Here is a 13,001-nt window from a genome sequence, read left to right as displayed (position 1 = left end):
GCCTGCCTGCGTTTTCTGCCCCAGCGACACGGCCACCCGAGGCGCGGCTATTGGCTGGCTGCCGCCAGCCCCGCAGCCAATCGGAGAGCGGGGGGAGCTGTGGGCGGAGCCCGGCGCGCGTTCCCTTGGAGGGAAGGCCGGGGGAGAGCGGGGAGGGCGAGACCATCGCGGGTGGGTCGGCGGGGGCGGGGGGGGAGCGGGAAGGAGCCACTGGTGCGGGGAGGGGAGTGGGCGGCTGAGGGGCACCTGACCAGCGCCGTCCATTTCCTGTGAGGCGCAGCCCAGAGCGCCCACAGCGGAACAGCATCGCCTGAGCCCTTCCCTGGCGGGGGCAGGTGTGAAACTGCGGCCCCCGGGATGTGGGAGACCCGCTCCTCGCATCCCGCCTTGGGGTGCTGGGCGTTTGCACCCGGGCAGCCGTGCTTGGCTCTTCCTCGACGTGCTGTCCTACTTCGTTAATTAAGAATAATTATTTCACGTTTCTGAAGCAAAACCATCAGAAAAACAATATATTACCTCTTTTCTGTGTGCGTTCGTCTCTGCTAACAAGGGGAGTTCAGGCCCTCGGCTCCCTCCCCACACRAACCCTTCCCTCAGCKCWGGGACAGGGCTGTGGGCAGGGCGGMKGGGAAGCACCGCAGCTGCCTCAGAGTTGGCAGACGGGATTCCTGCTGCTCAGGGAATCGATGGSAAGAGGTGCTGCAGCCACCTTCTCCCGTGCTGAAACCCTGAACACGCTGCAGGTTTAAGATTGACAGCCAAACTGTGCATGCCCGTCCACGGCCTTCCAAACTTTCCACCCTGTTTTAGTTTACATTTACCCTGTTTACTCCATACGAACTGCCTGAGGGCACACACCTAATTRGAGATGACAGTCTTCTCTCTCTCATTGTCATGTGTTTYGCTTCCATTCAGGTCTCTCYTCAAAATTCAGCTCACCCTTTGTTTTCTCTCCCTAAATGTCCCTCCGGAGAGCCCAAGCAATGAGGGAAGCAAGTACAGATCCCTTCTGCTYTGGTACTTGTGCATTGCAGGATTTTCCAGCTGCCAGCAAGAGAAACCTCCTCAGTTAACCAAATTATAACTTGACTTTTGTAGTATTATTGCATATCTTTCCAGTATAATTCTACTCTAGATTGGTGTACTTCTGACTTTAATAAATGCCAAAGTTCTCTTGTGTAAGAGCTTCTGAATCCATTTACTGGCCGGGCTCTGCATGAATCATCCAAACTGGGTTTAAGATTTAAAACAACAATTATCTGTTAAAAGAATGTGCAGCATGACTGCATGTTTTTACGATACTTTCCCCATCAGACAAATGACAGAAAGAAAACCTTTCTAGCTCAGAAGACACTAAATTGCAGACGTTTTCAAGTCAGAACAGTCCAACGTGCTCACACAAGACTTTTCACACACGACCCAGAGGCAGCCTCAAAAAATGTTGTTTCCCCATCAATCAAAAATATTTCCTAGCTTGCTCTTTGCACCTCGGCTAACTAGTGCGTACCAAGCGAACCACCACAGTGTCATCCCCAAGATCTGGAAAATAAATGCTAGCCATTAACAYTGATCATGGGATTCACCTTCCCCTGCAAGGCAGAGTGGGGTTTGAAAGGGATTTTTTCAGTAAAGAGGTGACAGAGAGCAGTAACAGTAACCAGAACCTGCACAAGAGAAGATGGCACAATATACCGTAGAATGCCCATTACAGAATTTAAAGCACCACAGAAAATTGCTAGAGGATTTTCGGCTAAAGTTTAGGACCGGATCACTTCCAAGAGGCCTAAAAGCTGGGTCAGTAGTCAAAAGAAGATGAAAACCCCCAAACCATCCAGCACACCTCCAGACAAGAACATTGCGTGGGTTTTTTTTTCTTCTGCTGAATATCTCTATTAGCAGCTGTATTATCAGTCACTGAAAATCTCATCTGCATACATTTTCTGATTTATAAAGCAATGTGACCTGAAAAAGAGCTGACGCGCATGAAAGATCATTTGTATTTCTCCACTGCATCAACCAGCCTACTAAAAGATATCGCCTCTTTTTGCCTTCCTAACCCCAAAGCTGCTTGCAATAACCAGAAGATAGCTGATCACATGCTAACCTCTGAGCTGTAGAGACCTGCTCGCTCCCTCTTGCCCTCCTCCTCCAGACATATTAACAGCAAACATAGCACCAAAATCCTCATAAAAACAAACCAGCAGAATTCCTTCTCCCATATTAAAAAAAAAAGAAAAAAAAAAAAAAAAAGAACAACCCCAAACTCTTTGCACCGTTCCTGGTGGATTTGCAGCGTGTGAGAGGTGTTGAGCCGTTCCTCGCTGCCCGACACCTGCATCCCGGGTTACCTGTGCCACGCCACAGCCGCCCGGCCCTGCTGCGCTTCCAGCCCCACCGCCGCCGATCACCTGGAGCAAAATGCTTGCACGGAGGCGAGCGGGTCACTTTCTAGCAGCCTTCCTTCCTTAGAGCCTGCTGGGTTGTTTTCAAACTCTCCCCTCCCTTTCTCATATGCTGGCCAAGCCCTCCCGTAACACCCAGGGGAGGAATCCATTGGCTGCCGTTCCCCAAAACGCGTGGAGCAGCCCTTCCCCCGCCCGGTGTCTGGTGCACAATAGGCACCGCGTGTCTGGGGGCTGCCCTGCTCCCAGCCTTTGCTTCTCACCGAGCTGTGCCTGGGCTGTCGCTGGGGTCACTCACGTAGGTCTTCCGACCCTCTCTCAGCAGAGAGAGCAGTGAAAAGCAGMGAGAAGTTGCCTTGGGTTAGAAACATCAGCGAGCGTTTCCCCTTGYGCTCCCCACTGCGGATTTTTCAAAGTTTTACTTTCTGTTTTAAATATTTTCGATAGGCAGCATCTGTGCTCCTGACACCTCAGCAGTGCTGTTTGATTACAGTCGAGTCTGTTACTGTGTCACTTGGAATAAGAATTTCCACACATAATGCAGACAGCAAAAACCTATCATATCTGTTAAATCAATCTGCTCTGTTCAGTTGCCTGTCTCTWGGCCTTCTGCTTTCTTTCCCTTCAGACTACTTTTATTTTTGCATCTTCGGCAAAGGTGCCTTCATGAAATGAACTGCAAGCACAGCAAACTATTCCTCATGAGGAAGCGTCAGCTCCAGGTTGAAAGGGTACTAAAACACGCCTTGACTTTTTAAAATGCTCAGTAATTAGAGCTGCTTTTGAACATTCTCGTGCAGCTCCGTCTGAGAGCTGGGAACGGGGCTGTGCTGCAGCCCTGGGTGTGCAGCGCCTGTCAGGGCTGGGCGCCCTTGCGAGGTGGAGAAGAATCACCTTGCGTTTGTCTGAGCACGGAGACTGGGGTGTCACCCACCGCCATGGCTTTGCATGGTCACTTTGCCCAACCATTGCCTTTCTGCCTGTATCGTGGCTTTCCAGGACTTGCCCCGCACATTGCACAGAGAGCCTCCCCTGTTCACGGTTCTGAGTACACGCTCCCGGCAGCGGCAGCCCCGGCTTTGCTCTGTAAAACTGTTCCAGGCATGTCTCCTCCGTGCTGCCGTTGTCATCTGTTCATTCTTGCCTTAACAAAGGGCAATCACGCATCTGAAAAGACGCTTTACTGGAAAGGGCTGAACTTGTGAAATGTGCAGAAAAATGGGAGTGCTTGATTTAAGAGTTCCAGACAGTGAGTTCATTTAAAAGCTAACAACCAGAAACACAAAGTGCCACCTCTTCCTCAGAATAATTGTCCCTTTTTACTGGTTAACTGTGGGAGAAAATCTTAGGCAGCCATTTATTAAAACAAGGTGTGTTATTGCCTTRTAATTATTATTTGACAAGCTGAGGTCCTGTGATTAATAAATCATGTGCCTGTTTTTGTGTGTGTATATAATCACATGCTCTRTATTTATGGACAGAGGCTTACAGAACATTTACCTTTGTGCTTAGGACTGGCAGGAACTTCAGTGCTACCAGGTCTCCTATCAAAGGCACCGTGTGATATAATCCTTATCGCGACCTTGCCAAATTCCATCCTCAAAGCAATTCAATATTTTGCATGCACGACTGCAGTGGGAAGGCCATTCCGGAACCACATTGTCAAATGGTTGGTAACGATCTCSTAATCAAAATGTCTGATGCCTCCTTTTGATCATTTATTCTGTACCAGCACTGGCCCTTAGCAGCCTCAGCTCTTCTCTCTTCCCTTCCTGGGAGTATTTATGCAGAAAAAGCCTCATGCTCTCAGTATTTGCTTTGCAAAATGAAGTGAGATAGCCTCTCCTCAAGCTCACCCCAGCCTTCACTTCACCCTGGACTGCACCTCTCTTGCTGCCTTCCAGGACCGCCTCTCTCACTTCCTATTTCCACTGTTGGCAAGTCAGTTATTTGCTGATCAAAGTGTGAGCTTGCCAGGGAGCTTGTAGGAAAGGCTTTGGTCATTTGTGCCTATGACCACCACTTTCTGCTATCTACCTTTCTCCGTGTAATAKCTCAAGCCTCCTTTTTCCTGAGGTTGCTTCATATTTTCTGTCATCAGCAATTTCACCCGTTCTCCAGTAACATGAGTGCCAAGCTCATTTACAAAAGCACTTTGCCAGATCTGCAGAGTGATGTTTAACACTTCCCTGGTAACTGCCCTCCAGCCTGACAGCCCTGCTGCGTTTTCACCAGGTCTTTATGGAGTTTCTATCTTGTGCAAAATCACTTCTCCCTTTTCTTAAGAACTTTCCAGATGGCACTATATGAAATGTGCAATTTATGTCCAAAGAGGTGAGATTCACCCCACTTCCTTCACTAAGCAAATRGCTTGCAGCTTGCCTTACCCAAGAAAGATGAATGGGTTTGATAAACACATTTAATCTCATGCCATTTACCTCCCCCTGTTTTGCTAGCCTTAGCTTCACCGTTTTGTTTTCTGAATCTGTCCCTCTACTATTAAGCTGAAACCTTCATGCCTGTTCTTGTCCAAATCAGTTGACTTCTGTGCAGGTTYGCTGTGCTCCTGTCCCTGACTGAGGGACCTGTTAAAGACATCGGGCCAGTTCTTCCATAGCTCTGGCATGTGGATTAGCCCGTTCCTCTGCCTTCAGCACAGGAAGCAGCCCTGAGATTTGCTTCTATCCTGGCCACGAACATTTCCATACCCCCACCCWATTATCCCTCACATCTGCAGCCACATGATTAACATCTTCTGCAAAAGTTAAAACAAAGTTTGAGTTCAGGTTTTGCACATACCCAATACATACTAACATCTTTTCATATAATCTCTTTCCTYCTGTTTTCTTCAGCCATATGCAACCATGAAAAACTTTTCCCATTTTTTATTAATGTTCTTTTAAAGACAAAACTCCAACTTACTTTTGAGACATAGCTTTTRTACTCAATCTGTTCTTTTGCTTTTTAAAATGATTCCTTGTAATGACTGTTCAAGTATAATTTCTGAGGTATAAATTGATTSAACTGCAGTGGCTGTATTCAAGCTTTTCCCTTTGCCTGTTTTCTCTCCAGTGAAGTTAACTAGAATTTTATCCCCTATCCTGGAGTCTCATCACAGTGAAATTTAGACATGTAAATCCCCAAGCTCCTAAGGAAAGCTGACTATATGGATTAGTTCCTGTTATTTATTTAAATATGCCCCTTGGAAGTCTGAAGCTGTATCAGTCATGCCTGCTTTCATAAAAGAGATATAATATTTTGAACAGGGTACTGTTTATGACAAAAAAGTCTGCAGCATCTCAAGTGTCTAAGAAAAAATTTGACCAAGGTGGATTTTCCCGATAGATCTAGAGTAAAAATAAGTAGCTCAGTGGAGGAGCAGAAGTGGATTAACTGGTCTTTTTGGAATTTTTTTTACCTTATAGATATAACTGTGCCAGTCACATTTTGTGGTAAACACCAAGGTATTTTACATCATTGGGGCCAAGAGGCTCAGCCAAGGCCTTCTCCTGACCAGTGAAGTCTAAAAGCCTACCTGCTTCTCTTCATCCCATTTCACATCTGCTTTTTTCTCCCTCTCTCCTCTCTTTCCTTCTGCCTTTCCTCCCACAAAACAGGACACTGTCCCTAAGTCCCACCACTGGACTGAAGCCAGAGAAGTGTCAGCATACAAGGACTTGACATTTTCAGCTCTGTTGCTGCAGGGCACAAGGGTTTGGCACCCAGTGCCTCCCACAGCCCAGCCCGCTGAGGCAGCCAAAGAACACAACATCTCCTGATCTCCTGGCAGGTGTCTGAATGTGGATCCAGGCTCCTTGGCAGGCTTGGACCAYGTGGCCTGGAGGGAGCCGGTGCTGCTGCACCTTCACTGTGGCCAGAGCTAATGGGAGAGCAGCAGCCTGAGTGCTGATGTTGGGTAAACTATCTCTGGTCCCTGTCCCGTGTCAATGAAGGTCCTCGTGGTCTTCCCACGTGCGTGTGGACACTGCAGGGATGGTGCTGGACATGGGGCTGCAGTGGCTGTGCTCAGCCCAGGGCACYGCACCTTCCCTCCAGGTCACTGCTGCACTCACCCACCCCACGCCATGGCAAGGCGAGCTGGACTGCAGCACGAGAGATCCCACAACAGCCCCTCAGCSTGCACAGGGCTCCTGGGAATGGAGCAGGGCTAGGAATGGTGAGTGCTGCTCCCAGCCAGGTGTCTCCAGGGCACTGCCCAGGCTGTGCTGACTCTCTGGGTGTGCTGAGTGCTTCCCCATCTCTGCCCACCCCAAGGAGCTGGCCTGGCACTCTCACTGCACGAGAAGGTGAGGTGTGTCTTCCCGTTGGGGCATGAGCCACAGAGTCAGCACTTCGGGGCTGGGTTCCCACCTCTGACGCCGACTTACTGCATGACCTAAGGCAAGTCACTTAGCTGCTTTCCTGCGTTTCCTGACTCTGCTAAACGCCAGGGATAATAAGTAACTTTGTGTGAGTGTAASGAAGCTTTGAAATCTTTAGATGAAAAGGTGCTGTATAATTGCAAAGCATTTTTAATAATGCTAATCATTTGCTTTGCTCTGCATTGCCTGTCAGTCTCAGGCTGCAGCAGCCTCCAGCAGGCAGACACGGAGCATCAGGCTTTGCTCAAGTGCAGCGTTTTCCTGAGTTTTTTCCGTTTTGACCTCATGCTGGTCCAAACAGGAATCTGAGCTCAGCCCAGGACCTGAGAGAAAGCTGCAAACTCAGAACAGTGCCTGGGCCTTGCAGGGGTAATTGGGGGAAGGGATTTCTGGAAAGCAGGGGTAATTGGGGGAAGGGATTTAAACAGCTGTGTTGACAACACAGACAATAGGGATCTGATCTAGGCTGAGGGGGGCTACGTGAAAGGCAGCACGACTCTGAAATTAAAGCAACAGTCAAGAGGAGTGAGGGGGAAGAAAGGAGGATTACTTGGGTTGAAATGCTCCTGGTTTGGAAGCAGCCACAGCCACGTGTCCCAGGAGATGCCTGGCTGGCACCAGCCTCCTCTGCATCCCAGAGAGCCTTTATCCTTTTAAATGCKGTCTGCCAGGGATGCAGAGGCTTCTGGGGCAGAGTGCTTGAGTGTGAACATTAATCCGGAGGATTACAGAGGCAGGGCTTTTGTGAAGCGCTGCAGATAGAAAAGAGATGAGGTTATCTTCTTTAGTTAGGCCTGCAGAKTTCATGTTTAACCACAATATTATTTTTATTTGACTCGCCAAAATGACAGTAGCTAGTGATGCCTGCAGCTTACTGCAGTCCAATGCCTCCTCTTCCAAACAGGAGAGACTCAGTGCACTGCTGGCARCTTCTGTGATTTTATCACAACTTATATGCTTTGAGGACTATATCCTAAAATCCCAGCTCCTTGAAACAGGGGAATTTAGATTTCATTTATAAACAAAGTATGGCCCTAGCCCTCAAGGTTTTGCGGATGAAAGATTTGAAACCATGAAACTAGTGCAAACTGAAAGCTCAAAAAACCTGGGAGGTGAATAAAGGATCCTAAAGTTTGTGGGCTAATAAAAAAAATAAAAGGTAAGAAAAGAAATAGTTGGCAAACAACTTTGTCTTGGGAACCAAGGCAGGGCTTGGGCTGACTCCTGGCTTTTTGGGACTTGGGGTTGCCAATATGCCTTTGAACTTTGCAGCCATTCATAAATTCTTACATAACAACAGCAGCCACAATGCACTGGGGCTCTAGAAATGCTGACAATAGGAAAGTGGTGGGAAAATATTATTTTAGTAATGTATGACACCTCACCTTGAAGCATTACCTGAAGMCTCAACAACCCATATCCCCTTGGAAAAGGAGCATCTTTCTGCTCTGGGAACTCATTTTGCACTCTACTAAACCCTTGGAGATAAAGAGAAATTCAAAGGCTCTACAAGATCACAGAAGGGCATTGGAAGGGATTGAATACAGGACTTGGTCCCTTGCATTTCAGGAAAGTAATTCTTTGTTACAGTGGGTGGTCCTTGCCTAAAGCCTTCAGGACCAARTAAGAGCAAATGTGAGCTTCAAAACCCTCTTAAACATCACTGCTTTATCCCGTCTGCATCTTCAGGCTCGCTCACACAATCACAAGCAAGCCACCACAGCAGCTCTAGTTCGGGTACCAGCTGACCCACCTCACTTTCCTGCTCACACCTCCCTGCTCCCGCTGAGCCAATATCCACTCACTTAGACCACCTGCATGCTGCTTTCAGCAAACAGAATTTACTTCCCACTTAGCCTGGCTGACAAGAAGTGATTAATGAAAGTGAGCTCATGCCATTCCTCACTATGATGTGAACATGCCCCAAGTGCAGAGAGATGGAACAGCTCCTGGAAGGGACACACCCAAACAGTATTTCTGAGGGGTTTCTTTCACTTCAGTTTTCTTTTCCTCCTTTCACCAGACTGGCAGAGCCCAGTGCTTCCTCACAYCACTTACATCTGGAGCWGTTTTAAACAGGTATTTAACTTAGYTTAACRTTCAAGTAGTTTTCAKTTCAACCAAACTATCACTGCTGGTTTTGAGATCAGATCCCATGAAAGGGGCTTGGGAAGAGACATGCTGAAAATACAGCAGCAGCTCATGAATCAGTACCTGCCTCTGAAGGAAGAGAAAAGCAGAGGAGCACGTAACTCACAGCCTGTGAACAGGGACATCAGCCTGCTGGTGGGAAATACCCATGAGCACAGTCCTAYCCATTTCAGACCTCTTGGATCTATGATGCCTGGTATCAGTCACACAAGGCACTGCCAGGTCTCTGTGTCCCTGTGGCAGCTGGGCTGCCTTCTGTGCCTGGCACAGGAGAGGAGCATCCACTCTGTCTCCCTAAAATACCCTTGTCCCCCACCCCACCTTCAGGCTAATTTGTGAGAGAAAAGGAAGGAGGAGGCCTCTGGGATCACTTACATCATCCTGGATGCCTCGCTGGTATTTTGGAAGGCTAATATCTAGCACATCCTGCCTACCTGAGTTAATCTTTCCCAATTGCAATCAGGCACTGGAATAGCTCAGCTGGAGTGGTGCTGGACCCTATCACAATCAGGACAGACCTGGTCTGCTCGTGCTGTTGGTCTCAGTGTTCTTCCTTCTTCTCACTCTGCTGTTGAGCACACTTGTTTTTGGTCTGCCTGCTTTCCAGAGACTCTGCACTTGATGGCAAGGGCACTTTGGGGAACACCAACACCAGTCTCTGGGAACGTCTTGGTGCAGCCATGTCTTGGCAAGCTTGTCACCACAGCTTCCACCTACAGACAGTGTTGTGGGATGTAACAGTGAACAGGGTAGATAAGGAGGTTAGAAACTCAGCTTGTGCACACCAAAACTTCACTTGTGATTGTAATGGTGAACTACATCTGACTGCCAGCTGCTCAGTGCTAAAGTCCATGCAAGGCAGCACAAGCCTTGCTTGTGCACACACACACACCCCCACCCTCCAACCTGCCCACGCCTTGGGAGCCAGGACCTCTACAATGAAATAACAGTACTGCACTGAAACTGGTTTTTACATCTCAGCAGTGACACAAACAGCCTACGTTTTCCTAGTTCCCCACCACAGGTGTGCAAAACAGTGTGGCTACACCCCCTGAGCTCAAGGTGAAAGTTTGCTGCCAAGAACACGTTGCTATCTGCCAAAGATAAACCAGCTGCAATGCAAAAGCGGCCCAGCCAGAGAAGAAACCCACAAACAAAACAGGCTTCCTGTGTTCTTTGAAGACACGAAGACAGTGTTTAAGRAAGGTGGAACTAATATGCATGTCCTCAAACAAGACTCAGGAACAAGGGGAGGACAGCTTTTAAACAAGAACCTTTGTTTCTAAGGCAGAGAGAAGAAATTAGGCTGAGAAAGGTGCCTACTGACCCAGGGCTGTGCTGCTGATACTGTCTTATCTTGAGCAATAGTGTCCAAGACTCTGCCTGGCAGTTATTTTAACATTTAATAGGCTGAATTCAGCATGCCCTACGCAGCTTTCTAGTTCACAAAAAGCTTTTGGASATGCCCACTCATTCAGATGATCCAGTTAATTAAAAATTGATAAATGCTCCTATTTCAGTTTAAAGGAAGCTGCTTCAGGTAGCTGAGTGCTGCCCCTGACGGCCCTTTAAGCAGAACAGGACTGATGTCAATTGRGAGAGCTGCTGGCTTTGGGCATCTGATTAGAAATCTCACCCTGCAGAAGGCTGATGCAATTGTGTGCAGATCAGCCCTAAGAATACCATCTTCACAGTGTGGAAGATGGATCCTGGTAGCCCCACTGCTCCTCTGCTGGCTCCAGGACACCCRCCAGGGCCCTACTGACCCTCATGTTGGCAGTAAAAGGGCACAGGTAGGAAGAAAGAAATGGAAACTACCTCTGCTTCTTTAACTATGCATCAGGGAAGTCAGGTTCCGGTGGTGGCATGAGTATGTCAGGTTAGTAGAAGACAGTGTGTTCCATAAAGATTGGGGCCAGATTGCCATCGCTGTAATGTACCATAACTGCTGAAGGCAAGCAAAGGGGAGGTGGGACATGGCAGGAGAGGATTCCTGACCATCAGGTAAGTAACGCCAGCTCAGGTCCTGCAATGAGGATCACAGAATCACAGAATATTCTTTTTTTTGGGAGGGATCCACAAGGATCATCGAATCCAAMTCCTGGACAACCCCAAAATTCACACCATGTGCTGTTGTCTAAATGCTTCTTGAACTCTRTTAGTCTTGGTGCTGTGACCAGTTCCCTGGGGAGCCTGTTCCAGAGCCCAACCACCCTCAGAGTGAGGAACCTTTTTCTCATATCCAACCTAAACTTCCTCTGACACAATTCAGGCCATTGAATGCTGATCTTTGTGGGCATTTCTTTTGTGTTTCACTGCTGCATTACCCATTCCACTAAGATATTTTAGGGAGAAACCCTGTCTCTCGTGGAGTCCCTCTCTTGCCCACAACCAGGGTAACTTTCTCTCCACAAATACTTACCACAAGATCCCATGGCTTCATGTTGCAGCATTGCATCAGGTGAGCCAAGCACATGAGGAGAGCTCGACCTATTGACACAGATAAGTGGAGACTGGTGGAGTCRGATGTAGGAAAGTAAGCCAAGGCAAACCTGTTCTCTGAAGCTGCCCTTGCTGCCACCTGCACAAACACAGCAGAGTCCCAGGGCACTCAAAAAGCAGGAGGGGGGAGGCTGCTCCACACAGTGCCCGTCAGCCCAGCTGATGTGCCAGGGCAGTGCCCATCAGCCAAGCCCCACATCAGCCTGGCCCAAAGAAGGCAGCACCATCRCCAGCTCCCTGCATGCCCCTGTCCTTCCTCCTGGTCAGCTTCCTGTGCAGGGCTCCTGTTYTGGGACAGCCCTGACCTGGTCTGCTCTGAGGGGCAGACAGGACAGCCCTGCTGGATTACAGCCTGGCTGTCCAAGTGAGGTCAGTCACAGCCTTGTGTCAAAAGGCCAAGCTGGTGTTTTGTTCACCTGTGAAGTTTTCCAGACCCAAGTTCCCTTTCCACCAAGAATATTAAGCATGACAAAACCTGGTCTTGAAACCTTGTGTCTGAACACCACAGTTTGGATTTGTTGTTGTTATGGATATGGTGTCATTTACCTGATTTCTACAGYGAGAGATTCATAGCTCCAATTAGATGGTATCACATAAACAAAGGTTTCAATACTTCCAGAAGAACTGAAACCATTTGGGCTTAAAATACATGACATGTGTGCCTCACGTGCAAAACAGTTGCTAAAAAACCACTGATTTACTGAGCTGCAGAGTCAGAAAACTGTCTGCCAGCCTTTCTGTCCATTTTCCCAGCCATTCAGTGGGACAGACAGGATGCATTTCCCTCCCAGAGAGGGGGGTGTAGGGTGTAGCTCATGCTTTGATAGTGCCCCATGCCCTGCCTTGCACACGGACCACACATTGCCTTGTCTCAGTCTTCCTCCCAGTATTTTCCTTTGAATGAATTCATCWAATCTAGTGGTAAAGACTCCCTCAGCTTTTGTCCTCATTGCATTCTTCAAATATTTAGTACAAAAATGTCTTTATGTCACCCTGACTGAGGTTGAGCATTTCCTCCCAGAAGCTCTGGCTGGTGGCAGTTGTGGTGAGCCAGGAGAAGGCCACAGAGGGAAAAGTCCTGGTGTAGCTGGGGTGGCACTGGGGAGGACACTGCTGAAAAGAAGAAAAATCAGAAAAGGGAGAGGGAGAGCACAAGGGAAACAGAGTAACTGGGCAAACTTAAGGGACTTGGGTTGAGATGATGTGGAAAAAGTGCCTGGCTGGGGAAGATTTTATGTGGTGCTTTYGGAAGGCTGAGAAGACAACCTGGATGGAGACAGCAAAAAGCCAGTGGGGACAGCCTGCTCAGTTCATTTGGAAATAAAGAGAGAAAGGGAAGTGAGGACATATCTAGAGGGACAGGAGTGGGTAATAACAATTAATAATAATTATAGAGTGAACTGCTGAGATGTGCTCACTTCAGCTTCAGCACCAGCTGATTGCAATCACTCCCAATCTGTACAGCGGGAGCTCCCTGGCAAGAACCACGAACCACAACTTGTAAAAATTATATTTAGAAGCAAACCTTTTGTACCCTTTGTTTCATTCTTACTCCTTAAACTAT

General features: G+C 48.2%; 1 protein-coding gene across 2 annotated transcripts in view; it reads right to left on the bottom strand.

Moving 5' to 3' along the window:
* Positions 1 to 2,490, bottom strand: part of PDCD4 (programmed cell death 4) — an 18,569-nt gene extending 16,079 nt beyond the window's left edge. Inside the window, exon 1 of one of the 2 annotated variants that reach the window (XM_057375539.1) lies at positions 2,349 to 2,490. The gene's annotated coding sequence lies outside the window, so the exon portion shown is untranslated. The remainder of the gene's footprint in view (positions 1 to 2,348) is intronic. The other variant, XM_057375541.1, reaches the window with a different exon arrangement.
* Positions 2,491 to 13,001: the final 10,511 nt, after the last annotated feature.

This window comes from Malurus melanocephalus, unplaced genomic scaffold (genome assembly GCF_030028575.1).
Source record: "Malurus melanocephalus ecotype Western Australia unplaced genomic scaffold, MMel_1.1 scaffold_252, whole genome shotgun sequence".
NCBI classification, from domain to species: Eukaryota; Metazoa; Chordata; class Aves; order Passeriformes; family Maluridae; genus Malurus; species Malurus melanocephalus.
The sequence above is the reverse complement of the archived record's forward strand: the minus strand, read 5'-3'. Positions and strand labels throughout refer to the sequence as shown.